This window comes from Pogona vitticeps, chromosome 13 (assembly GCF_051106095.1).
Source record: "Pogona vitticeps strain Pit_001003342236 chromosome 13, PviZW2.1, whole genome shotgun sequence".
Taxonomy (NCBI): Eukaryota; Metazoa; Chordata; class Lepidosauria; order Squamata; family Agamidae; genus Pogona; species Pogona vitticeps.
Window position 1 is genome coordinate 18,966,848 of NC_135795.1, and position 12,692 is coordinate 18,979,539.

At 44.4% G+C, this 12,692-nt stretch overlaps 1 protein-coding gene across 10 annotated transcripts in view; it reads left to right on the forward strand.

The window, feature by feature from the left end:
- Nucleotides 1–12,692, forward strand: part of MPRIP (myosin phosphatase Rho interacting protein) — a 109,088-nt gene that overhangs the window by 4,534 nt on the left and 91,862 nt on the right. The gene's annotated exons all lie outside the window — the stretch shown is intronic.

Below are 12,692 nucleotides of genomic sequence, written 5' to 3' on the forward strand. Positions count from 1 at the left end.
AACTTCTTCTCAACCTGACCTGGGGGAAGGAAAAGAGAGGTCTGGAGGGCTACACATGTCCCTAGTCACGAAATAATGCAATTTTCTCAGTGAAAACCAGCTTTGCCAGATGTTGCCCATAGGCTGTTTATGGTGTCCAAAGTAGGGAAAGAGTTTGTTCTGACCACAACCAACAGTGGTAGCTGGCTGGCAGTTTGAGACGATCTTAACTTTTGGAGTTGGCCTGAGAGAAGGCTTGCTCTGGCAAACCTTTAAAGTAGCATTCAGTAACCTTTGACTTTTAATTGTCCTTCTTCCCACCAAAGCCTGTCTTTTTAAAAAGTTATCTTCTCTTCTGGCTTTATCCAGTGTTTCAATGTACATTGCCTTGGGGCACATGATGGGCAGAAAAGTCATTTATTAATGCTTTTTTTTAAATGAAGTTTATTAAGGTCTTATGTCCTCTAGTCTAAATGAAGTAAGAGGTAGTTGGTTGAGTGGAAAAGAAGGAATGGGCACACAGACTCGGCTCATTTTTATTTACTGCCAGAAGGATAGAGGCTTTGCTTGCTAGCTCAAATTGCCTAGGCCCATACCAGTCTTACTCTGTTTTCATTATGGAGTGTGTTAAAGGATAAGGATGTGTGCACTTTGTGGAGTTTTAGACATGGAGAACATGTAGGTTAGAATGAATCTTTCTTGTGTAGACAATGGAGGGTTTTGAAAGCCAATCTTTTTTTTTGCTTAATTGTGGAATGGCAAGGTTTTTTTTAGAAATGATCCATTTTGGGCAGTAAAACGTTTAGTGTGAGCTGAGCTAACTGGTTGGTTTGCATTTTGATGGGTTCGCAACCTGGGCAAGGGCTACCTGCCCCCTTCCACTGCCGGAAAGGAACCTGGAACGCCAGAATGGGTTGGTGTTTTTAAACAAACAAATTCTCCCCAGTCAAGATGCAGCACAGAGGATTGCATTTTGGGTGGGGGGTGTATTGGGATTTGAGACTGGGCAGCCTTACCTATGGCTGGTTATACAACAGCCGTGCAAAGTTCCCGAGCATGCCTCGTTGACTGGCAGAGGGAGAATTAATGTGCTGCTTTGTGGGGGTGAGTGTGCAGCTTTTTTGACAATGATTACTCAGGCCCTTTTAACTTTTATGTTTTGTTGGACTCCCTGACTAAAGGAAAGCCCCCCCCCCAGCTGCAGCTGTTGTGGTAGTTGCAGGCCCTGATGATGGAGAGAGGCGAGGCAGGTTTAGCTTATTACTCTTTGAGCAATCAACTCTGAGCACCTGCCCTCCCTTGGGCTAGTGGGGGGGAAATGGTATTCTTGCTGTCAAATGTTTGGATGCACGGATTTGACATTTAAGGTTCCCTGTTTCCAGCCAAATCCTTTTAACTGAATCCTTTCCCTGCTTAAACTTGGAATTAAGTCCTACCGTGACTTGCTCTCCGTTCAGTGTGCTTAAGGCCACAGCCATGCCTTGAGCCCTTCAGCAACCCTGGTGTTTTCAAAGGGGGGGGGGGTTGCTCTCTATTACAAAGGGTCCCAAACTGGCAATCCCAGACTTTTTGTGGACTGCAGTTCCCAGAAGCCCTGGGCACTGGCTCTGCTCCCTGGGGCTTATAGGTATTGTAATTCAATATTTGGGGCCCCAGGTTTGAGAACCACTGCCTTTGGTAATTGTATTTATGGCTGCAGCTTTAGTCAGATGAGTGAGTTTGTTTTGAAAGCTTTGAATTTCAGGGATGTGATTCTAAATATTTTGATCTCTGGGCTACTCCCCACCACCACCAGCACTCAGATAAATGAGTTTTTTCAAACTGCAGCTCTCAAAAATCCCTCTGCCAGAATGCTGTTGGGGTTTGGGGGTAAACGACCTTCTCTAAATTCAGGATTTGTTTTACTGGGTTGAAGTTGGAGATATGCTTAATTCAATAGGGATGTTGTATGTCTCTCAAATGCTTGAGGGAATGCTTGTGCACCTCTCCTCTTACAAGACAATGTTGCTGCTCCCATATCAGTCTCCCTTTTATTGTCCCTCCCTGCAGAAGTACATATCCGTGCTTGACTTATTATATTGTGTTTGAGAATAAGAAACTAACAAAGCAAAATGCCAAAATCTTCCTTCTAAGTACAAGGGCAAGAGAGAGGGACAAAGACATTCTCTTTTTTTTAAGGTGTGTGTGTTATTTCTTTTTTGTTTGGAAGTGGCGCATCTGAACTAGGCTGCATCGTGTTTTTTTTTCCAAAAAAATCCAGAAGCATTGGGTGGGTTGCTCATATCTTTTTGATCAGTCAGCCAGTCCTTTTGTGCAAACCGTGTGTTTGTGCTTTGATTCATGAAGGGAAAAGGTACTAGTTTTGCACAGAAGCATGTTGTATAAATCACAGAAGCTTCATTGGAAAAAGTAGTCATTTCAGTTTCGTTCTGAGGGTGAAAACATTGCAGAGATAAACATATTCATGAAAGGCTGCTTCAAGGTGTCATCGCAGACTGACTGATCACGAATGAGCCCTTCAGGGAGATTTCTTCATATCGCTGCTTTCCCTCCAACTTTTATAGTCCTCAAAATATAGATACCACCAAAAAATAGCAGAAACCCTTGTGGGAAAACAGAATTTGGGGCGTGTGAAACAGACTGGCGTCCTTCTTGCGCTTTTTGTTTCTGGTGTTGGTGCTCTGGAATGGTGCTGCATACATTTGTTCTAGTGCAAAGGACAGAATGGGAACACAGACAGCATTTGCAGAAACACAGTGAGATAGAGACTGGTGGGGTCCCCCCCAAAAAACTCTCTTGTTATGAGTCTGTACTTTTTACTGGGTGCAGAATCACGGGTTTAAAAGAAAATGCAGATCCTTTGCCGGACAACTGAATAAGAAACTTTGGGTTGTTTTGCTGGCTTGCTTAACAAACTTGGGTTTATTTTAAACGTAGTTCGTGATATAAATATAATGGCATACCAGGAAATCTGCTGAGGCGAACGACGTTTCTCCCTTATGTCCCCTCCCCAGGGGACACGTTTCGCACGGGCTGTGTCTCAGCTGTGCAGAACACGTAGCACTAAATCGTGGTTTAGCATTAATTAGCTGCCCTGCTAGCAAGTGACCCAAGAGCCCTCACTGAGCTGGAGAGCTGGGCAGGGATTTAATTCGAAAAGTCTTTTTGGTCCAAGCTGGGCATCAGATGTTGCTCCCTGCTCCCCTTGCAGCTATCTGAGTTAAGTTTCTCACCCTGAACTGTCAACTTAGGTATTGGGAGAGGAACGTGACAAGCAGCTGGCATAATTTTTGTGCCAAGCTGTGTTCTTACCGGTGTACATTTTCTGTCTTGGAAGACAGAAGAAGGGGGAAAAAAAATCAGATGTAGGGTTTCTAGCAAGCTCAGTAAACCTGCCCAGGGCTATTCCAATTAGAGGTTCTGCCATCTTGCTGAGTTTTGCTGATTCTCTTCCCACAAGCAGTGGGTCCAATCTTTCCTGCAAAGTGTGCTGTGGCATTGTTTTTGCAAAGAGGATAAGCTTCTTAATAGTTGTGGGCTTGGCAGCCTTTTTCCACCACCACAGTATTTGCATACAATTAACGAAGCAACAGCTGACAGCTTTTGATGAGTTCAAAGAGTTGCGCGGTCAGATCAGATTTAACTCTCCACCGTTTAGGTGTTGCTGCAGAACAGGGTTTCCTGTCCCAGGAGGCCATTCAGGCTTATAATGCCTTTTCTTTAGCATGTCTTTCAAAATGCATTGCAGATTTTTATATAAGGAATGGAGTAAGGTAGGCTTTTCCCAATGTTGCTTCCTCCATACATAGAACGACGATTCTGTTACCATGGGAATTATACTTCAGCATGGGGGTGGGCAACAAACCCCTAAGAAGTGCCCTACTCATTATTGCCATTAGTATTATTTCTGGTTTCTCTCTGTGGTTATGTGCCATCAAGACACCTCCAACTCATGGTGACCCTATTCTCCAAAGTGTCCTGTCCTCAATTCAGCTCCTGCAACATCAAGCCTCTCGCTTCCTTTAAGGAGTCAGTCCTTGTTGTATTTGGTCTTCCTGCGGACTTCCACCTTCCCCAGCATTAGTGTCTTTTCCAGGGAATCCTGCCTTCTTATGATGTGTTCGGTGTAGGACAGCCTCAGCTTCAACGTTTTTGCATCCGGAGATAATTCAGGCTTGATTTGCTTTAAGACCCACTTGTTCATTCATCTTTCTGACCATCCGGGTTATCCACAAAGCTCTCTTCCAGCACCCTATTTCAAACCCATTTTTTACAGTCAATTTTTCCTAACTGTTGAGCTTTCACTCCCATGCATGGTGATCAGGAATACAAGAAGGTGGATGATCTTGATCTTGGTCTCCAGGGACTCATCCTAAAACTTGAGGACATTCTCTAATTCCTTCATGGCTGCCCTTCCATGTCTTAAGTCCTCTTCTCTCAGGATCCCTCCAGACCTCTAACTTTAAACTTGCAAGTGACCGATAGCCACTAAACGAATTAGGTTGGGAAGGTGTTTAATAGGCAGCAAGAAGTCCCCAGATCTGCCAGGCGAAACATTGGCAGACATTGGTCTGTGAGTATCAGATACTATCCATAAGCTCATATTTAATTACTCCTGTGTATTGAAACTAGTTGGTAACATACTCTTTTTATTTTGTGGGTGTAAAGGAGGGAGGTCTTAACATGTAGACACTTATGAGCATAATCTTAATTGTTACATGTGAGAAGGTGACAGCTTTCTGTTGGCGTAATAAATACGGGGATTTTGATTTCAGAGCAGCTTTGGAAACGAGTGGCTTGTATCAGCGAACCTTTTCCTCCCTTCAGTTCGAAGATGATGATTGATCTTAAAATGCAACAAACAGGGTAATTCCTGTTCCTAAACAAAGCGGCTTATGTAACAATGAAGTTTTTTTTTAAAATGCAAAAGGAAGGTTGTAACAAAATAGTAGAACTATAGCATTAAACAGATCACACATTGAGAACAGAGTAGCCTTGACAAACAAATGGTGTTTTTTTTTTTAAAACAAAAAGGTCTCCACTGAGTAAGCCTTCCAAAGCTTTCCTGTCTCTTATGTTTGTTGGTGATCATGGGTCCCCTATTCTTTCATTCAGAAAAAAAATTGTGTGTGAGAGTGAAGATAAAAATCTCAGTAACTCTAACAGTTATAGCACTAACTGAGGAGTTCTGGATTCAAATTTTGCTGTGGCTTAATAGATCTAAGTCAAGCAGCTTTTTTTCCACATCCACACCCACATGTTTTCAAATGTGGGCATTATAATGCAGGTTGACTTTAATAGGGTGGATTACATTAAATAGGTAATCCTTTTCTGCAATGGAAGGATCACTGCCTCATCCCGAAGGCTTACCCTTTAGGACCCCTCTTAAGGCCATCATGCAGCAAGTGAGAAGGAAGCACACGGGGTGTTTTTCACGGTTCACGATTGGTTTATCATTTCGGTAATCACTCCTTTGCGTGGTTGTGACATCAGTGATTCTCTTTTTTCAAAAAGCATAATCAGCCTCAAGATGCCTACAGGCTTTTGATGAACAAGCAAAAATAAAACATAGCTGAAAAAGAGGTCATTGAGTGAATGAGATTTTGATTTGATGGATAGGTGAGTGAATGAAATAAGGAAAAAGCTAAGGCAAGTGCCCTGGGTTGGTCTGGAAGGGTGGCCGCTATGCAGATGTATAACTTTACAGACTTTTTCAGGGAGTGTGTGAATCCTAGAGTGTGTTCTGTTAGGATCTCCATGAATGTCACTTGAGTTCAAATAGCCCTTTTGTGCAGGGAGATAACGGAATCAATGGACATAATGAATCATAGGCACGAACCTCCAAACAGAGAACTTGACAAACAAACACTGGCCGCACAGCATACAGAGGATTATTCTGGGCCTCTGCAAAGAGTCAATACAATGATGCTGTGTTGGAAAAGGGCTCTGTGCATAATAGATAGAGGCAGCATGTCTGTAACAAAAGAGGGACCGGGCCCTGTGAAGAGGAGGGCCAGTGCTGAGGGTGCGCTCAAATCTGCAATTGCACGCCTGGGAAAACTCTTGAAGCGGCCCTGGTTCTCTCCAGCCTCACTCTTTCCATTTGCTGTATGGGGGTGGGGGGGGGGGAGAACCATGGCCTTCTTCCTGACCTGGTTATGTAACCGATGCTGAAATATTCAACCTGTGATGGAGCAAGCACTGATGGGAGTACATACTCCACGCACAAAAGGCCCCAAATCCAATTCATGGGATTTCCAAGTGTGCCAGGAAAGAAACAAGCCTGAAATCTGTTGGGTGGTACAGACTGTGCTGGGCCAGAGAGACCTGTGGTCTCTTTATTTGTTTGTTAGCTTTATTTACAGGCTGCTTCTCTCCCGATAAGGGGACCCGAGGCAACTCATAATATTAAAAGAATAGAATTAAAAACATATGGGCACCCAAGGATACCTGTCGTGAGAGATTCTTGATGTTGTTTGGGTGAACCTTTCATTAAACATTGCAACCCCATATACACAATTACTTGGGAATAAATCCTGTCCTGACACTGGTGGAACAGCTCAGAGTAGACATGTCTAGGTTGTACTGGGATTCACTCCTACACCTTTCTCATGAGCGTTGGGTTACTGGGGGGTTGAGTCCTAGAATGGGTCCATCTTAGACGAGCTTTCTGGATGAGCTGAAAACATGGATTCCTGACCAACCTCCAGTTGATGGGCAGGAGAGAGAGAAAGAGAGAGGAGAGCACACCTCTGGATGGGACCCTCCTTTCCGTAATTCTGGGGACAAAATCCTAGGAAGATTATGTTTGAGTCCTCTTCTGCCATCTTCCCTTCTCGGAAACAATTCCTGAAAAGCTGTAGGACAGCCTGTATGACAGTCCCTGCTTGCTGACATTCTTTCGTCCGCGGCCAATGGCGTCATGCTGAAAAAATCCAGCTGCGCTTGACTAATCATTTGGATTAAATGGGAGAGGGGGGCAGGCTTTCCACAGACTGTCAGTTGCAGTGGCCGTTGGCACGCTGTAAAGACCCCCATTTGTTCCTGAAGGGGGGGGTGAGAAGGAAGGAGCGCTTGGCTGTTCGGGAGAGCAATTTGAAGAGAAAATCAATTCTCTGCATTGGACTTGCCATTTAATGCATTAAGTGGTTTCTCCATTTGTATATTCATTTCATGCCCAGTCTCATAAATCTGAACTCAAATGTCAAAAGACTGTGGGACCCAAAGCTTCCAACCTACTCAAAGCCACATGCACGGGTCTCCCTCTCTGTGTGTGGAGGCATTTACTTCTTTTTAGATAAGAACCTAGGAAGGTTCATCAGGCCCTGTATTCCCAGTTCTAACAGGCAGCCGTGGCATCAAGGGGTACACGTGAGATTCTTTCTTAGTTAGGGAATCCTGGTATTCCCTGTGGCCTCCTACCTGAGAAATAAACCAGGGTTGGCCTTGTTTAGCTTCCAGAATTAGAGGTGCGTTCAGAGTGGACCGAATGAGCTCAAATAGGTAGATTTAAATCTAGGATCTCGGCGCCTGAAGAAACTTTTGTGTGGTGTGGCAAAAGATTCTGGCCACAAATGGGTCATGTCCTGTGTCTCCTTGTGTGACACCTTCCGTCCCTCTCTTGCTCATCTCCAGCTATGGGGGAAGTTACTGAGGGGAGAATAGGAATGCATTGGGGGAGGGAAGATGGTTGTGGCTAAGTTTTTCCCCAGGAGGGCGCATTCATTTTTACAGTTCTTCTTCTGGTTATTGTGATACATAATTGAAGAAGCCACGCTGGGTAAGAGAGGAAGACACGCATCTTCTTTTCTTTCCCAAACGCCGAGCTGAAAAAATCTTCCCCATCCCGAAAGCATCTCTGAACACCCAAAACAGTCTCTTCCTCCCCACCATGAATGCTTGGCTTCTTTTCTGCCCTAGGCCAGAAGTTTTTCCTAGTGACTAATGTGAACTTCTGGAGCATGTTTTGACGGGTCAGTCACGCAGCTCCCGGGGAATTCCTCCTCTGAGCTTTTTGAACATTTTCTCAAGGTACCCTTGTCTTCCTAATCCATTTGGCACTGGGATTAGGGACTCCGCCAGGTGGTGTGTTTTTTTGTTTGTTTTGTTTTTGTATTTTAGCCATCACAGTGTGCTTTGGAAAGGTGGCGAGAGAAGCCTTAAATTAGAGCAAACATTTCCCTACACAAACCTTTGTGGGGATCCTGAGAGAAAGAGAGAGATCGTGGTGTTCCAAAGTATTCTGTTCCATGATGCACTGTTTATAAATAAGTGTTGACGTTTTAGGTCAGGCTGTCATGATGATGGCATGGTTCTCGGAAGAGTTGACTTTTATCTTGGTTACAGAGCTTTACAGGCCTGTCTCACAAGCGGTTGCTCATCTAGGGTGAATTGAAAGCACATCCAAGTAAGCAGAAAAAGCTGTACTTGCTTGCAAAGCGTATACTCCTATGATAGGTTCTGCCTGGTTTCTACAAAACTGTGCCAATTTTGAAGGTCTGCTGCTTTTGCCCCTCTGTGGTTTATTGCCAGGGCAAAGAAGTGGAGAAGAGATTTGTGGTTTTCTAGATTCCCAGCCACCATGATCACTCATGATGACCAACCGTTGGGGATGATGACAGTCATAGTCTAGTAACATTTGAAGGGCTAGGGATCATGGGAAATGCTTGACTATAACAGCTAGAAGGCCACTGTTTCCAGGCTCCTCTTTTACCAGACACAAAAGGTTGACTGCAGTCGTGAGCAGATTTGTGTTTGCACATTTCAGAAACTTACATCTGAGTTATTTCAGGGGGAAACAAGGGAAGAGTATGTATTAATAATAAAGGTCCTCTTTTAATATCCAGATACAATCAAGCTGTCCTGAATCCTCTCGGTTTTGCTCGGGTGGTTGTGACCCCTTCGTTGTAAGCATCTGGGAAGTCTCAGCTGAGTTCTTTGACAGCCTCATGTAAACATGAACCAAAACGGTTTCCTCCTTCCCCATCATAGCTGTCCCTGATAGTTTTGAAGGAGCACAGACCCCCCCCCGCCCCGGCAGCAAAGAGGAATGAGAAAACAACCTAGAGAGCAAAAGGAGTGCATGGGGATAACTGGACTTGGCGTGGACATTTGAACCTAGATCTCCCCAGTTCACATGGACCATTCCCTCCGGGTGAGAATGGAGTGAGACCGAGTATTCTGGAGGAGAGAGGCCATCATAAGCGGTTCCTCCTTCCACATTAATTTCACAGGAACCCTGTGGCAGAGAGAGAACGACCAGGCCAGAATCTCTAGTGAGCTTTATAGCCCAATGGGGGATTTGAGCTGGAATTCCTCATTCAGTATTCTGTCCACCCCACCGTGTTAGCTCCTTCCTGGGTATTTGATCCATTGTACCCAACTGTTCCTTTTAAATGACTGGTGTAGGATTTTTAGGGAAGAGATGATGATTGAAGAACTTTCTTGAGCCGGCCTCTGAGCTTAGGAAGTTGGTGTGGTGAAAGATTTTTCAGGTGTATCAGCTGAGAAAGACAGGTGGCTTGAGGGTCTGGAGAGTTCCAGAAACAAGGTACCTAAAATATTTCTGGGAGCATTCCGGGACTGTGTGGCTTGCCCGGGGCTACAAAGGGTCATTTCTCTCCCAGGAGATACAGCGGGGATGGGGCAAGGGCTCAATTTCACAGCCACTGAGCTGTTGACAACACTAGAGCATTATAACAATCACGGTAGTGACACTGGTGTGGCTTCAAGTGCTTGTGGCTCTTTATACGTATGTGTCTTCGAAATCCTGTGAGGTAGGTAGACCATAATTGCTATCTCTTGTTTCCGTAACCCACAGAAAAAGACCAGATACAAAAAGGAAAAGAATATTTCCCAGTAGCTGAAGCTGTGATTAAAAGGCAGCCATTTGCCTTGGGCAAGGTGAAGGCTAGACTTGAACCTGTGGACACACACAGATCCCTGTCAGATAAGTTCCTGGAAGGGAGGCCGGTCTGCTTTCAACATGCTGGATCAACCAAGCCTAGTTTGTTTGTTTTTATGGGAGTTTTCCTCTTCAGCAGAAAAGGGCTGCACTCTGGCTGATATCAGTGTCTCTGGGGTAGAAGCGGGGAGAAAAAAAAATCTCTCATTCATGGGATCTCCCCACTTTTCGTTGAGCATGGGACCTTCAGCTGGAAAGATGAGAGGGTACACCACTGTATGCCACTGGTCCTTAATCTTTGGCTTGTTGTGAGCTTTCCATTGCCAAAATCTCTGACATCCCCCCCCCCCAGCCACGCAGGCTGAGGTTTCTGGGAAGTGGAGTCCAGAAGCCTCTTGACTTACCAGAGGTTGACAGCTGTCAGATTACAGCACAACCGAGCTGTTCTGTCAGTGGGTGAATTGAAGACAGCGTCAATTGTGAATGAAGCGCAATCTTCTCCGAGGCACTGTGGAGTGGAAAAAGACGGCAGACATCAGCACGCAGAGATCAGGAAGGGCGAGGCAGCCGGGACACGCAGAGGGTGTGGAGAAGGGTGAGGTTGCCAAAGGGGTGTGCGTGGCTTGATGGGTGGGGATCCGAAGCGCCCCGACGGAAGGAGAGGCATCTGCCAAACCTAGAGTAGGAAGTGGAGCGGGCAGAGCTCCCATAGAGACCCGGAACAGGACGGAGGGCCATGAACCGCGGAAAGGGGATCCAGGCCAGGAGCTCCAGGAGAGGACTGGAAGAAGTTGGAGTGGAGACCAAGGTGTGTTTGACTTGACTGGAGCAAAGGGGGGGGGGAAGCCAAATGTTGGTTTAGTAAAAATTTGATTTAATTAGACACAAATTATTATTTTATTTTATTTTTGAAGAGGCAGCTGTTCGTTAAAACTAAGAGTTGTAATTTCTAAGTCAAGGAATTGGTTAAATCTGGCAAAAGAGGTTTCATTGGTTAAGTAGGTGTCCTCGGTTAACAGGGCAGGCATTTTTCAAAGCAAGGCATTGATTATTTTTAATCCAGCTACTTAGCAGAAAACTACACAAAAAACCAAACCCCCTACCCCGGGCACCTTCACATTGGAAAAGCGAAGATGTTCTTCTCGCAACAGGGCGTAGGACCAAACGCTTTCTCTTGCCATGAGAAGGGAATGCTTCTTTATTTTTTCTCCAGAACTACTATTTTTTTCTTCACATCCAAGTTTCTGTAGATCGAAGGGGTTTTAAAAACAAACAAAACTGGTTATCTTCTCACACAACTGAACTGATTTAAGCCAGGCTGCTGATCAAATGTGTTGTCACCTGTCCGTGTTCTTAATTTGTATTGTACTATTTTTATGTTGTTAGCCGCCTAGAGTGGTCCTAATCCGACCAGATAGGTGGGATATAAAGTAAGTAAGTAAGTAAGTAAGTAAGTAAGTAAGTAAGTAAGTAAGTAAGTAAGTAAGTAAGTAAGTAAGTAAGTAAGTAAGTAAGTAAGTACGTACGTACGTACGTACGTACGTACGTACGTACATACATACATACATACATACATACATAAATTTTAGTGGTTGAAGCTGCTGTGACACTTTAGCCAGGTTCTTTTACGGACCTAGCTGATTAAACATCTTTGTGGAAAACCTGGTAGGCTCTCTTAAAGGTTTGTGTTCTTAGAATAGGTGTGGCACTCTGAAGTATGTTGGAATATTCTCTGTATGAAAAGTATTCAAGGAAGGGTCATTTGGTTGCATGGGGGAAGCATGTAACCATCTGATAAAAGTGCCAATAAGGGATTGGAGGACATGCAGAATGTACAAATGCCTTGTATTTCTCTAGGATAAAAAAAAAATAAACCACAAAAAGGAGAGATTTTATTCATAAAAGTTTTGTTGAAGCTACTTACTATACATGGCTTCACATCCATGCATTCCTTGTGCTTCTGATTTTTTTTTCCCAGATGAGTAACAAAAAATATTTATCTTCGTTCATGATTTTCCTGCTTTGAATGGGCGTGGAGGGTTGACAAATGCCTCGCGTATCTCGAGACAGATAGTTACACTGCACTGTGTGTACGTTTTCATCTCTGTTGTGAAATCTTGGACCGGAGCAGCAGGTTTGAGAAGGTGTCGCTGAAAGCAGCCCTCAAGCTTCTGCATGTTTTTGGTTTTAAAGAGTGTCACAAAAATTTTATTGTGACAGTTTGCGGTTTAAAGCAAACAAAAATCCTCACTTTTCTTTCTTGGTTTTAGGTTTTCGACTCTTTAAATAATAATAATTTTAAAAAGCCCAACACCCAGTTGATTACAGTATGATTTTTAGCTTCAGTTTTAGTGTCTCTTGCTGTTACTGAGTTTCATTGGATAAGGGGCCATCATAAACCAAGAGGAAATATATGTCTGCCTTAGATTTGTAGGCAATAACTTTTGAAAGGGGAGGAGAACAGGCCTTGCTACACGCTGGCTTGTAGACGGGAGCAGTTACGTTTCAGGGTTCTTGTTCATATTGAGCCTTAAACACCCTGAGCATCTACGATTTCTATGATTGAGCCTTGGGCTTAACTGCTTCGTCTACAAGCCACTCTGGGCCACAACTATTCCACATCCTAGCTGTGATCAAAGTTGCTGTGACCAATGTGTTGCTCGCGGTCAGCCTTCTGGGGATGAGGCTACTTAGCCAGGCTGTGGCCCTCAGAGGTAGGCAAACAGCCCACCTTAGAGAGAGGCCCCATAGTTTCTCAACCCTCGATCCCCAGATGTTCTTGGACTAAAACTGCCAGGAGCCTTCACCA